The following is a 9,956-nucleotide window of genomic DNA, read 5'->3' as shown; positions in this document are numbered from 1 at the left end:
CAGATTGATCGATAAACTATCAATACTTTTTGATAGTAGATGCTTTCCATTTCAATTCAACCGGGCTATTCGAGACATGTTCTTCGATTTCGATGTAACTCAAATATGTTGCTCTCTGGTCAAAATAATGAGACAGTATTTTTTTGTTTGCCCGAAAAAATTTTTTTCGAGATTCGTTCGTTTTCCGGCTCAAAACCGATTTTAATAATTTTGGGTTCAAAATGATCGTAATTACAGTGCACTCGCGGTAACTCGAATAGCCGCTAAGTCGAACGACGTGCTAACTCGAACACATTTTTTTCCCTATTGACTAGTTTGTAACTCGAACAATATTAAAGCGCTATAACTCGAACAAAAAAACAAATTTATTTGTACACACATTCTTTTCAAACATGTACATTTTGTACATACATACATATGTAATAGTATATGTATATAAATTATATGTATACTAGTGTATTGTCCATATGAATATTTCGACGTTAATATCCCGTTAGTTTTCTGGGAACAACATCTTGCATTGACCAAATTGCTTTAAATTTGTCATTTGTAGTGTATCAGTGCATGTGAGTAATGGATCGTAAAAGGTTGAAGTGTTTAACATTAAAAGAGAGGGCTGAAGTCCTTAACAAAATTAAACGTGGATGTAGTGTTACTTCTCTAGCGAAGGAATATGGGGTAGCCAAGTCCACCATTAGTCTTATAAAAAAGAAAGACAAGGCAATTTTAAAAGCAGTAAACAACACGATTTTGGGTCCTGGGAAGAGGAGAACTTTAAAAGCTTCTGAGTTTCCTAAAATGAAAGCCGCTTTATACAAATGGTTTCTGTCCCAAAGAAAAAAGAATTACCCAATAAGTGGACTCATCTTGAAAGAACATAACATGAAAAACATAATTTACAGGTCGAATTTACGCTTTATGATGTTAACAAATGGAATGATGGTGCCGAATTTACCGACACAGAAGTAATAATTGAAACTAGTGATTCTGAGTCTGAGTTTAACAACACAACTGAGACATGTGAGCGGATATCATCTGAGGAGGCAGTTAGCTCTATCAATAAGGTAATTCAGTGGGCCACAACTGAACAAGTAAGCCCCGCAAAGGTTAACACTCTTCAACATTGCTGCAGGCAAGAAAAGACAAACACACATTAAAACTTTCTTTTCGGCCTAACTTTTCTGTTAAAGCTGACTTTTTTTGTGTAACTGACACAAAGACTGCCAAATATTTGATGAAAAATATTGAAACGAATTAATTATTTTAAACATATTCATGTTCATATCCATATGTAAATAAATAAATAAATTTAATTGAAAAAAATCGATATCGATGACTGTTTTTTTAACATAGCACACTCAATTGATAAGCCGAACAAATTCGATAAATCGAACAGCGCCTGTTTTAATTAGTTCGAGTTATCGCGAGTGCACTGTACTTGCACGAGCGACTTCATGTACAAACAATACCAAAAAAATTGTTGAAATTTTTTTATTTTGCAAAAAAAAAAGAAGTGCGAAATTTTTTCGAAATTCAATATTTCAAAAAGTGAATTTTTTGTTTTTTTAACTTTTTCCAAATCAAGAGGACACCTCAAACTTCAATTGAGCTGAATGCCCAGCAGCTAAAATGAGTTGTTTTTGAGTAATGAGTTTTTGAGTAAAAAACCTGTTTCGCACTTTTTGTTTTTTGCAAAATAATAAATTTTCAACTACTTTTTTGGTATTGTTTGTGCATCAAATCGCTCGTGCAAGTAATAACGATCATTTTGAACCCAGAATCATGAAAATCGGTTCATTTTTGACTAAGTTATGAGCAATTAAAAAAAAATTTTCTTATATAATTAAAAAAATCGATTTTGAGTCGGAAAACCAAATTGCCGATAAATCTCGAAAAAAAAATTTCGGGCAAACAAAAAAATACGTGTCTCATTATTTTGACCAGAGAGCAACATATTTGAGTTATATCGAAATCGAAGAACATGTCCCGAATAGCCCGGTTAAAATGGAATGGAAAGCATCTACTGCATTACTAGTATCAGTATCAGAATTCGGGGGAGGGAAAGCAGATAAGAAGCTGAGGTAGGAATTAAGTTGAGGTATTAAGGCTGCTGAGAGACAATTTATTTGAGAGATGAAATTTAAGAGATAGTATTGGTTATTGTTGGAGTACCGACTGATTCAACTGTGTTTGAATTGTTGGAGTATGGTGTGTTTTGGCTGTTGTCTGCGTTTTCTTTGCTTACATTGTTTCGTTTATCACTAATGCAGAGAACGTTAATGTATAGAGAATTCTCACGAGCTACGAATAGTGTAAATTGTCAAAAATGAAGTGAAACCGCGAAGACTTTTTCACCTCGCTCAACTTGACAGCGGGGAACTTCTTAACAGAGCTGATTACAGTGAATTATGTACAAGTACATTGGCTCTGCTCAGTTTTCGGTTTCTGTATGAAATCAAATTGACGAATGCCGACGGCATTTTGCAAGTAATTTGCTATCTAGTATGTTCCCTTGATAAACGAAAATTTATTCAATTTATATTTTCAAACAAATACAATACAAATAAAGATTTGAAATTATGCGCCAACATTTAAAATCAAAGTATCTTTAATGTTTGTTGATTTAATTTAAAAAGAAGAATTTAAACAAAATACATTATAAAACGACCTCACATTTTGTTGTGTGCGTTTTAGTAAATTTAAAACTTCATACAAATTTCATGAAAATGTTTACAAATTTTTCGAGCCGAAATGAATTTTAGGCAAGAATTCATAGAGCATACAAGTGTTTTGGTATATTGATACATATATGTATGTATGTATATATATATTATGTTAGTTATGTTTGTGCAAAAGTTCAATTGCATCTTCGGTTCTTATAGTGTTATATATGTGCATACGCACTGCAGCAACAAAGCCCTATCTCACGACGCATCGCCTTATCATATTTATGTTCATTTGAATATGCATTTATTTGTTCCTTTGCTAAACGAAATTTTTTTTTCAATTTACATTTATCATAGGGAATAATACCTATACATACATATGCATGTATGTATTTTATAGATAGTATAAAACTTTCAAATTTAAAATAAATAAAAGAAAACTGTCATATAAGGGAAAACTAACTTCTATTGCATCTTTAATATATATGTATATATAGTGTTGCACGCATTTGTACCTATGCACTGAAGCGACATAACCTACCTCACGAGCATCACCTTATCATATTTCATGCAATAATTAGGGAGTCAATATCCGAATGATGAATCCCTGCCTAACAAGTGCTAAAACAATTATCTTCTTTATATGCATCCATGGTACATATTTGGATGTGCGTATGCACACTTGATGCCTATGTACATACATACATATACCTATGTATGTGTTTTGACATATACATATACATATAATTGATCAGATCAAAAAATTCTTTATAGAAAACGCTTCATTATCAGGCACATAGGAAAATGGCATATGCAAATTTAAATATGTGAATTTTTTATACATACATATGCTATACTATGGCAACTAGAATCATGGCCTACCCTATGTACGTCATATGTAATTGTGTTCTGAACTTCCAGCAAAGCAATGCTTATTAGTATACACATCCAAATGCATGTACATACAACCGCACACACAGGGCACAGTTTCAATAAAAACTCATCATCAATAAATTCATTGATAAATTAGTGTTCATATTTCTACGAGCAAGTATTACAAGTACTTGTACTTGCATTCATAAAACGAGCCGCCCATATGCCAATTTTCTCGACCATTCGAAAATAGTCAATATTGGAATATTTCGCGTAGAATTATTTGCCAATATTTGGTAAATATTGAATTTTTGTAAATATGCCTTACTAAATGCTCGACAACCGCAGCTGCTGTGCGTAATGTGCGCGCATGAGCATACAGTAACTTGCAGAAAACAGCAACAAGTATCTTATAAAAAAATTCTGTGTCGGACATATCAATACTAGGAGAAAGTTTCGAAACAATTATTTCATCTTCTCCGATAGCAGGTAAATAGTTAATTAGTATATTAATTTACGTATGTAGTTCTTCAATTGATAAAAAGTGCACAAAACATATGCATATACATATCTGCAAGGAGAAACTTACTCTGAAATTAGAGTATTTGAAGGTTTCTGCACACATTTCAAGGTTACTGTACATACAATGCTGTCTATGAATGTGCGCTGGATTTCTTGAGAATTTTTACCGTAATATGTTTTGCTGTAGCAAGTGCACATACATATGTATATACACACAGCATATGTACCATATGGTATATATATGTATGCACATACATATGTATATAAATTCAAAAAATTTAATTTGCATATGCCATCTTCCTGTGTGCCTGGTAGTGAATCAATTCTTTATAAAGGATTTTAATTTGGTTCATCAACTATAGACAGACTAATAAAATACATACATATGTATGTATGTGAACTGTTCAGCGCTGTTCATAACAACAGCACAATGCTTGGACATTTTTTGGTATATTTGCACGCGGCCGCATATGTACCTATAAATTCACAAATTTAAATTTGCATATGCCTGCAGGCGGCCACCGTAGCCGAATAGGTTGGTGCGTGATTACCATTCGGAATTCACAGAGAGAACGTTGGTTCAAATATCGGTGAAACACCAAAATTAAGAAAAACATTTTTCTAATAGCGGTAGCCCCTCGGCAGGCAATGGCAAACCTCCGAGTGTATTTCTGCTATGAAAAAGCTCCTCATAAAAATATCTGCCGTTCGGAGTCGGCTTAAAACTGTAGGTCCCTCCATTTGTGGAGCAACATCAAGACGCATACCACAAATAGGAGGATGAGCTCGGACAAACACCCAAAAAGGGTGTCCGCGCCAATCATTGAACTGCTTTTGTCGAGGATCAAAGTTATTTCAAGGCGCATACATACTTATGTGCATATGGTGTGTGTATGAATATATATTAATAGCATCGATTGCTCCTCTAACAGTTTTACGTTTTGCTTTTGTACGAGTTTATTGTTTTCTTTCACACAGGTACATATTTCCTAAAAAACTAGCAGATTTTTGCGTTTGACATACGAGGTGTGTTCAAAAAGTACCGCGAATTTTGATTTTTCGTTCAGGTTACGTATATTCGAAATTCGATTTATTTGTGGCGATATGTTAGTACTCATGTCTCTCACTCATGACCACGAGTTCGACCACTTTGAATGTTCAGTTAATTGTAGACAGTTCCTTTGATGGATCAAAGAACCTGTATCACATTTTGTGTGAAAAACGAAATTAAGTGCGCGGATGCATTCCGAATATTGACTGTGTCATACGGAGAAGGTACTTTGGACCAAAGCAACGTTTATCGGTGGTACGAAGTGTTCTCAGAAGGCCGAGAAGATGTGAACGACGAAAAGCGTGCCGGACGCCCGAGCACTTCAACAACAGACAAAAAAACTGATGAAGTGAAGAAAAGGGTATTGGCCAATCGTCGAATCACCTTTAGAGAAATTGCTGAGGACCTGGACATATCGATTGGCTCGTGCCATTCGATTTTTTCCAATTATTTGGTCATGAAACGGAGAGGTGATCACAATTGGCCACCGAGATCTTGTGATTTAACACCTTGCGACTTTTTCCTTAGGGCCACGTGAAAGAGACGGTCTACGCCAACAGCCCAGGGTCGGTTCAAGACTTCAAAGATGGAATTCGTGAGGTTATCGAGGGCATAGGACAGCCACTTTGCAAATCGGTTATGGAACATTTCATGAAAAGGATATTGTCCTGTAAGCGTGGTCGTGGTGGTCATTTGCCACTATTAAGGGCATACCTTCCTCTTTATAATGAAATAAATATCCGATCATCATTATTATCATTAAAAAATAGCATTTTTCTTTGAATATCAAATAACACCTCTGTTTGGAAAACCCATTATTTCAATAGAATCCGAGTAGGCCAACGGAGTGAGCTAACCAGCTCATGTATCCCTGTATGTATTCTACGGGCTCAAGTTTTGCTCAATTTTGTGTATATCACGGAGAATAGACAGAGACTATAATAATGTCGAGGAGTGTGGGCATCATTTGGTAAAGAAAAATCCACATCGCATTTGCTTCGTGTCGATTTGTTTTTGTTTATACGAGCAAAGTCATCGTATCTCGCCTCTAAAACTTGTTGCAACAGTTCGCCCTTCCTCTTCTTTTCACCTGACCGACCGCATCAATATGCCCGTTTGCCAAAAATTGAGTGGTTGTGACTCTATCTTATTATTTACTCGATGCTTGCAGCCAACGAGCAAACCTAATCCATCACCCAAGAATAACGGTTGTATTTACAAGGTAGCTGCTTACTGTGTTAGTGGGCTCAGTCCTTCCGTCAAAAGATTTGCGGCTCCTCGCCAGCTCTTATTTCCAGTTTATATTTTTATGATTTTCAAAGTAATGTCGCAATATTTCCCAGCGTTCTTTGAGCGTATACACAACCATTTTCGTTCAGCAGAAGAATAAAACTAATTTTCTGAATAAGATGACAGCTAAGTGTTACCATTCTTCAAATAATACCTAGTTCAAATCCGTAACGATAGATGGCGGGCCCTATATATTTGGTGTGACTTAATATGGATCCTATTAAAAGTTAGAAATGGCATGTACTTTCACCAATGGATACGCTTTCCATCTAGATTGAAGTACAGTAGTTCTTGCTTATAAGCACCTCACTTATAACCATTTTTCACTTATAAGCTTCGTTAAATTGGTCATCTTCCCGCTTATTGCAATGAAATTTATCTTTGCACTTATTGCCAAATTCGGGCTTAAATTCACATTTGAGATTGATAATATTGAGCGATTGAGGTTGATTAATATTTCTAATAGCGATGAAAAAGTCTTCGCGGCTGCACTTCATTTTTGACAATTCACACTATTCGTAGCTCGGGAGACTTCTCTATACATTAATGTTCTCTGCGCAGTTCATTGAAAACAAGAATTGCAAAACCAAGAGTGCGGTACAAGTGCTGTTTAGCCATTTTTACTGCGGCTTCCCAGAAGCTGCCGAAATTTGATGAAGGAGGAGGTATGAATCGTCAGTCGAACCCATTCTTGAGGCAGTGAACGTGAACCTTGCTAAGGTGCTCTTCGCTTAGGGGTAGGGATTTTAGGTTGCTCAACTCGTTTTTAGCACTTACGAAATTGATTGCGTTGTCTGACCAAATACAGCTTGGCATGCCGCGTGTGAAAGCATCAGTTGATAGGTCGCTCACGAGTTCAATCCACACCTTGGTTGCAAAACAGATGAAGACGCTGGTATAGCATTTCTGGGGTGACTTATTGCTGCTTTCGAAATAAAATGGACCGCAGTAATCCACTCCTGTGGCGACGAAAGCTCGTGAGGCCTGAGTGCGCTCCTTAGTTAAGTCAGCCATGATGTTCTTAAAAAGTTTCGGTTTTGACCTGCAGCATATTATGATCATCCAAAATCCAAAATCCTACAGAACGGCAAAAGAGAAAAAATGCTGCCCGACGAATGGACGCATCGATTTTCTTTCAAGGCAATGTATTCTGGCCGAAGCTGAGCTTTTTGAACAATGCGAATTAGCAGTTGAGTTCCACGATGTATGTTTTTGGATGTAAGAGGATTTTAACGATCTTGGGATGGTGATGAACTTATGTACGTATCCAAAAATGCGTTGCATTATGATGATTGACGAACTTAAAGGAAAGCGAGATGGCGATTCGATTATTCATGGATACCAGGACTCTTTGACGAGTGCCCTGGAGTTTAGTTTGGGGCACCGGCCTTAGACCACCATTCCTCTTGCAGGGACAGTGGTGCACGCTTCCACTATTTTGATTCTGAGAGATCTCGGGGAGCGGTTGCCCTAAATAAGATATCAGCAGAATTTAAAAAGGTGGGGACGTAACGACACTGCATACCTTCTCTAAGCTGCTGTATGGCACATACTCGGTTGGCGACAAACAAGGTAAATTTGGAAGGTTCTTCTTGTAACCAGGATAGTACCACAGACGAACCTGAACAATAACAGGAACGACTCGCGAAAAGTTTCAATTTTGTTATATCACCCATTAATTGTGCGAGTAAGGCGGCGGCACAAAACTCCAGTTTAGGTACGGCAAGCGTCTTCAAAGGGGGACACGAGCCTTTGAACAAAGAAGATGAACTTGAGCGTGGTCGTCTCTGACTGAATGCGTATAAACGCAAACACCAAATGCAATATGTAACGCGGAAATGATAAGTAATACACATTTATGAAGTCTTTGCAAAAGGCCGACCAATCTGTGGCCAGTGAGAGCGGTATACTCTCGTCCAATTCAAGCTTGTCTCCACATTCGCTGTAATAGAATCAAACCGATCAAACCTAGCGTGTCGTAACAGCGAGATATTGGGGATAATGCAGGCCATTTAGAATTTCTGGTACCTCGAAGGTGTCGCGCTAAGGAAAACAACAAATTATCTTTAAAGGGAACCCATGTGAGTCACAATGTTTTGGTAATATTGCTTCTGTCATCGAATTTAAGAAAGGTTTCCTTGTCCGCATCAGAAATTGTTGTAAATGTGAACGAGACTTAATCATTAGATGTGTTTAATATTCATTTGTAAACCGCAGCCAACCTTGAGTGTCATAATAAATGAGTCTTCCTCTTTGGTTTTTGGACAGCTCTGCAGGTGGCTGGTGTTTTTGCTTCGCTCTCATATTCCACTTAATTAAATCTAAAATCATCAGGTTATGGGCTAACGTTTTTGAGAGTCTAAAAGCTAATTTATCTAAAACTTCGAAATAACCACGGATATATTTGGATATTTGTTGTTTTGCGCACATCTGGCATAAAGTTTTGTTTTCACCTGGAGAGAGCGTGTCATCAGACTAAGCTGCACTGGAACCCTTGGTAAAACGTGTGAATTTATCGTTTTTGGGTTAATAATGAATTCTCATACAATTTCTTTTGAGAAGCTACGCGGTCGCGAAAATTATAACGCGTGGAAAAGGAATGTTAAATCGTACCTCGTTATCAAGGACTTGTGGTCTTGCACATACGAGGAACTTACGGCGACGTCAACAGCAGTAGAAAAAAGTCGAGACTTGAAATGTCTTTCCGAGATCATCTTGCTGATCGAATCACACGTATTTTCATATATCGATGGAAAGGAAACGGCGAAAGATGCATGGGATGCACTTGAAAAAAGTTTAAGTGAAACAGGTCTTAGCCGTAGAGTCGCATTGCTAAAACAATTCACTCACACCGCGCTCTCTGACTTCGGCAGCATGGAGCAGTATGTTACTGAAATGCTCTCGTTATCGTCACGAGTCAAAAGTGCCGGTTTGGCACTGAATGATGAAGTGATAGCCTCAATTATGCTTGCTGGTTTACCAGCTGAATTTGATACTTTCGTTATGACCATCGAAAATACTCAAAAAACTTTAACAATTGAGTATGTCAAAACTACGTTGTTGCAAGAATCAAGACTAGATCCAAAGAAAATTACTTCGAACGACAGTGCAATGTTTGCGAAAAATAAAAAATTTGCGTGTCATTTCTGTAAGCAAATTGGGCATTTTGCGAAGGTCTGTCCTAAGAAGAAAAATAAACCGGTAAACAACAAACCTAGGCGTGATAATGTATTGTTTGCTTCGCTTCTCGCGTGTAATGTAAATTCGAAAGACTGGTACGTCGATAGCGGTGCCACGTCCCATATGTCAATGGAGAGCTCGCTTTTCTCAAACAAACGCTCAGTTTTGGAAAAGAATGTTATTGTTGCTAACAATTCCAGTCTTAAAGCGGAATGTATTGGTGACCTAGACATGTTTCTCGATGTTGGCAAAGAGGAACGTCAATCTAAAGCAACAATTACTAATGTCACATGCGTTCCCCAATTGTGTGCTAACCTTTTATCAGTGAGTCAAATGGCAATCAAAGGGAATAAAATCGTCTTTGAAAAGACGAG

General features: G+C 37.1%; 1 protein-coding gene across 5 annotated transcripts in view; it reads left to right on the top strand.

Moving 5' to 3' along the window:
* The window catches only part of LOC129250866 (uncharacterized), a 210,742-nt gene that overhangs the window by 185,890 nt on the left and 14,896 nt on the right, over positions 1-9,956 (top strand). The window lies entirely within an intron of this gene.

This window comes from Anastrepha obliqua, chromosome 6, assembly GCF_027943255.1.
Source record: "Anastrepha obliqua isolate idAnaObli1 chromosome 6, idAnaObli1_1.0, whole genome shotgun sequence".
Taxonomy (NCBI): domain Eukaryota; kingdom Metazoa; phylum Arthropoda; class Insecta; order Diptera; family Tephritidae; genus Anastrepha; species Anastrepha obliqua.
This window is presented reverse-complemented; position numbering and strand designations above follow the sequence as displayed.